Raw genomic sequence first — 6,000 nt, forward strand, 5'->3', positions numbered from 1 at the left:
CATCATTTATTCTGTTATCACCAGGTTGGGCATTGCTTTCCTTTTGGGTGAAGGCAGAGGCAAAATAGGTGTTGAGTAAGGTAAAGGTAAAGGGACCCCTGAGCACTAGGTCCAGTCGTGACCAACTCTGGGGTTGCGGCACTCATCTCGCTTTATTGGCTGAGGGAGCCTGTGTACAGCTTCCGGGTCATGTGGCCAGCATGACTAAGCTGCTTCTGGCGAACCAGAGCAGCGCACGGAAACGCCGTTTACCTTCCCATCGGAGCAGTACCTATTTATCTACTTGCACTTTGATGTGCTTTCAAACTGCTAGGTTGGCAGGAGCAGGGACCGAGCAACGGGAGCTCACCCCGTCACGGGAATTTGAACTGTCAACCTTCTGATCGGCAAGTCCTAGGCTCTGTGGTTTAACCCACAGCGCCACCCGTGTCCCAGGTGTTGAATAGTTCCACCTTTTCTCTGTCATCCAATAGCATTTCTCCATGTTCCCCATGCAGAGGACCTACCACTTGCTTGTTCTTCCTCTTACTGCGGACATGAAAGGGAGAAGATTATTATGTCTGTCTATCTATCTCTCTACCTATCTTGAACTCACTTGAGCATGCATGTCAAACAACTACCACTTACGTCTTGAGGCAAACAGCTAGACTAATTGAGCTTTGAAAACAGCTCCCTAATGGTGGTTGCCAGAAGCGACCCTGGAAGTGGGGAGAATCCATCAAGAATGCTCAGCAATTTCCCTATAAAGGTAAAGCCATTATAGAAGGGGACATGTGCAGACTGTGTTATGAAGCAGAATTGTTTGCTCTACTCAATGCAGAGAAAGTAGGCTAAAGGGACAAGAGAGACCACATCCATTTCTACTTCAAAACGGCATTAGTAAACATCTCCCTTTTCTAGAAGCAAGTTGCAGGAATTATCTCTGTAAATTTATTTCAGATATTCCTTAAATACAGAGTGGCTTATAAATTCTCAAGTTGAATAAATAAAAATTGTCAAGGTTATTAGCATTCAGTGCTCACATCCGCAGACATGTTTTGCATTGCATAATCTAGTGCAAGATTTGGCTTCCTGGGAACCTGATCTTAACCTCATCCACACTGCAAGCTGGTAGACACCCAAAGGTCTAAGGAAATGTTCCAAAAGATGTTCAGGATTAATTTACATTATCACAGTGCAGTGGCCATGTGTGTTGCTGAGGAAGTAGCAAGTGCTGTACATCACATGTAAAGTGGTAATTTGATTGTTCCTCCGCACACCCTGATTGCTACTCCTCACATTGCTGCACATCTCCCAAAACCACATGGTTGCTTGGTGCATCATCATCTTGTCATCAGGTTAAGATGGGGCAGATAATCACCAATTCACGAAGATCCAACACTCAACACTAGCCCACTTGTTCCCAGCCAGAAAATAAGTTCACTTCCATTTACACCCCAGAGGACAGGATCATACTTCAAAATGACCTTGACAGATTAGAGAACTGGGCCAAAACAAACAAGATGAACTTTAACAGGGAGAAATGTAAAGTATTGCACTTGGGCAAAAAAAATGAGAGGCACAAATACAAGATGGGTGACACCTGGCTTGAGAGCAGTACATGTGAAAAGGATCTAGGAGTCTTGGTTGACCACAAACTTGACATGAGCCAACAGTGTGACGCGGCAGCTAAAAAAGCCAATGCAATTCTGGGCTGCATCAATAGGAGTATAGCATCTAGATCAAGGGAAGTAATAGTGCCACTGTATTCTGCTCTGGTCAGACCTCACCTGGAGTACTGTGTCCAGTTCTGGGCACCACAGTTCAAGAAGGAAACTGACAAACTGGAACGTGTCCAGAGGAGGGCAACCAAAATGGTCAAAGGCCTGGAAACGATGCCTTATGAGGAACGGCTAAGGGAGCTGGGCATGTTTAGCCTGGAGAAGAGGAGGTTAAGGGGTGATATGATAGCCATGTTCAAATATATAAAAGGATGTCATATAGAGGAGGGAGAAAGGTTGTTTTCTGCTGCTCCAGAGAAGCGGACACGGAGCAATGGATCCAAACTACAAGAAAGAAGATTCCACCTAAACATTAGGAAGAACTTCCTGACAGTAAGAGCTGTTCGACAGTGGAATTTGCTGCCAAGGAGTGTGGTGGAGTCTCCGTCTTTGGAGGTCTTTAAGCAGAGGCTTGATGGCCATATGTCAGGAGTGCTCTGATGGTGTTTCCTGCTTGGCAGGGGGTTGGACTCGATGGCCCTTGTGGTCTATTCCAACTCTATGATTCTATGATTTAGTGAACTGAACCAAAGCAAATATGAATTCTTCTTGCCATGACTCTGGTTGGTCACCGACAGACTCAGATAATTAATCAGCATTGCTTGTCTGTATGAGAATCAGCCAGGCAACACGGTTTAATTCTGACCCCAAAATGATGACAAGAGCCTTGGACACATCTAGGAATCAGCCTTCACTGCTTTCTTCAACACCTTGAAAATACTGTGTTGACAACAAATGATTTATTCCTCCACAACCACAACTTACTCTTTTAAAAAGTTTGATAAACATGCCAAACAGCTGGCTTTGGCATGGGCTGGGTTGTGGGTCATTTCTGCTTCAAAACCTTTCCCCTCATGTTTCATCTTTAGACTGTGGAGATAAAATGGCAGTCAGAAGCACCCAGGTTGATGACCAAAGTCATCTTGTAATCTTATAACTGATCTGGTCATTGACAGAGTATATTCTCAGGGTTTTGAAATGTAATTTGTGAGTATCTGGCAGCAGGTGGTCAAAGAGAATGGCTCAAACATTGTGCTGCCCAGACATGGCCCAAGCACAACACACCCATCCTTAGAGAGGGAAATATGAGGAATTCTATGGCCCTTGGGGCACTCTGTTAAGAAGCATAGAACTGCAGCTTTAACTACCTTTTTGTTGGAACCTCTAAATTTAAAAAAGTGAAAAATCCTCCCCACGAAGCCATCAAGTATGTTTCTGATTTTGAGTCTGAGTCTCTGAAGTGCTGTGAAGTATATTCAAAATGTTTCTTTGAAAATGAAAAAGTGCTTCACTTTTAAATCACACAAACATGCATCTGCAAAGCCCTTGAGTCATGTCAACAGTAAAGAGTGCGATGGAACGTGGCCAAATGTTTTGTTGGGTTTTTGTTGAGTTACAAATTCAGTTCTTTGACCTTTAGCTTAATATGTTTCCTTGCCTCTGGCATCTGAGATGTGCAACATTCCAAAAGGGAGAAATAAAATATAAAATGCAATTAACACGGAAAAGCCAAACTTTTTGAATCTGTGCTCTAAATGCCTGATTCAAGCAGGTGTTGAGACATAAAGTCACCAGGCTGCTGTTAAATAGCATTTGAAAATGATCAGGAATTCACTGAGGGGAAAATAATACTTTCTGCGACAACTGCCCTATGTTTCTAGAGGACATTTAATCCACGGCATGTGAAAACAGACAATTGAAATAATTACTCATATGCTAGAGACAAGCTTGCTCGAAGATAACCTATTTTCAAAATAATCTTAAAGCTGTGCACTTTTTGATGAAATTTATGTACCACGTGGGCATAATTTTGAATGTCACTGCTCCCCAACCACTCACACAATAATGAACCCTGGTTGAGATGACACACCTTTCCTGCTGCTGCTGCTGCTGCTGCTATCATCAGCAACAACATCGTTAAGCTAGTAATTAATTAATTAATTATCTTCCACGCATGTCTCAAGGCAATGTACAAAATGCAATAATAACAGCTAAAAACAGTTTAACACAATACAGAAAGAAGCAGCAGATGAAAAACAATATAATGTAGACGCCTGCAGCACAATGACCACATGAGCTGGTTTTCAAACACTATTGTCTCTCCACGGCTGAGGAAGGATGAGGGCTGTGGGGACAAAGAGGGTGTCAAGGTCCACACCCCCCCCCATGCCTATGCTGCCACTGCCTCTATGAGTGCCCCCAAAATATGTGTCTTTGGAGGCTACGATCTTGCCCCCACCCACAAAATGGGCATCTTTTGGGGCTGTGATCTTGCAGAAGCCAAAACAGGACATCTCAGGATCCAATCAGAAGCCAAGATGGCTTCTGTAATTTCACGATGTCCCAGTCAAATCAGGACAGTTGAGGTGTATATAGGGACTAAGCCAGGCCAGTAAGAGGTGTAGCCTGGGGACAATTCTGAGGGCCAGACAGGGAGAGGCCTGGAGAGCCTCATTGGGCCACAGGGACTAAGTTTCCCCATCATTAGGCTTAGGGTTTCATTATGTTACTTTCATGGCTCAGTTAAGCCTATAAAGAGCCTGGGGCCCAAGTACCTGAAAGGGCAGCTTCCCCAGTAACAACCATTTTTGGACCCTATTGTGGCAGGTGAGGTCTTATTTGTCGTGCCAACTCTGGGGGTTCCCTGGATGGCACTGAGCCAGGATAGGGCCTTTTCAGTGGTAGCTGTCTAGTTGTGAAATGCCCTAGTACATCTGTCTCCATTATTACTAACTTTCAGGAGGGCTTTGAAAACATCTGTGTTTACCCAGGAATTTAATGGCTGTTCATAGGAACCTCAAGATCAATAGATGGAATGTTTTTAGCTGTAACCACTTTTAGAATGCTTTTAGCTGTTGTTGTTTGTAGACCACTGTATTGCATTGGTTTTGTTTAAAACAAAAACGCCCTGGGCTTCTTTGTTTGGGAGGAAGAGTGAGAGATAAATTTAATAAGTAATAAAATAATAATGTTATTGGTCTTTTGCAGCATTTTTGTTTATTACTTTTTTGTATACTTTGTAATTTTAATTATGATAGGGGTTTTAATTTATTTTTAGTAGCCTTTTCCCCACTGCCATATATATATATATATATATATATATATATATATATATATATATATATATATATATGGCATCTTATAAAGCTATAAAATACATTATACAGCCACACCCCTACTGCCACTCACACACATTATTTCTCATTTTGTGTTTTTGCACCTGCTTTTTGCTTTCTTAAATATAGTATTTCCACATTTGCTATGATTTAACCCAGGGCAGATAATGTTGGCTTGAATTCACTTTTACAGAATAAATAAGGTAAGTTAAAAGCTGTTAGAATCAAAGCAACTGGGATCAAAGACTATAAATCCCCAGTCATTGCTTTGCGGAGCTGATCTAGAGATAATAGGTCCTTGCCAATTACAGGAAGGGAAAAGGTATTAAGCAGGTACTAGGAGCCCTTTCTATCTCAGATGATCTGAACAAAAGGCTTTGCTTTTTTACAAGGAAAAAAGAAAAATAAGAAAAATGGTGGAGTCATTGCAGCCTGTTTACCAAGGTTTAGTCTAGTCTCTCCTGCTGCTGAAAAATCAGAGGACGACACAGCTGGAGGATGCATCACAGATCACACTAGACTGACTCTTGTACTTCTGACTCAGTCCTGTAAAGCAAACAGGCAAGCTCACATTGCTATGAGGACTGTACAGGTTACAGTGGTGCCCCGCAAGATGAATGCCTCGCAAGACGAAAAACTCGCTAGACGAAAGGGTTTTCCGTTTTTTGAGTCGTTCCGCAAGACGAATTTCCCTATGGGCTTGCTTCGCAAGACGAAACGTATTGCGAGTTCTTGCGAGTTTGTTTCCTTTTTCTTAAAGCCGCTAAGCCGTTAAGCCGCTAATAGCCGTGCTTCGCAAGACAAAAAAAAAAACAACGCAAGACGAAGAGACTCGCGGAACGGATTAATTTCGTCTTGCGAGGCACCACTGTATATGGGTCTGTAAAGAGTTCCACACACAGTATGGGAATGGCTACCAAAAAGAGGAAACGCATCACCGAAAGAGAACACAGATTTGTGCACATGCAAATTCGGAAATAATCACTAAAATTTGAATAGAAATACATCTCACCATAGTGAGAAAGACTGGGAGCAGGAGACCTGATGAAGAACCTGTAGCTTACAAGGTTTCAGCATTTTGAATGACTGGTGTATCGTTTCATACATGTTATGCTTCTCCTATA

The sequence above is a fragment of the Podarcis muralis genome, chromosome 10 (assembly GCF_964188315.1).
Source record: "Podarcis muralis chromosome 10, rPodMur119.hap1.1, whole genome shotgun sequence".
In the NCBI taxonomy this organism is placed as follows: Eukaryota; Metazoa; Chordata; class Lepidosauria; order Squamata; family Lacertidae; genus Podarcis; species Podarcis muralis.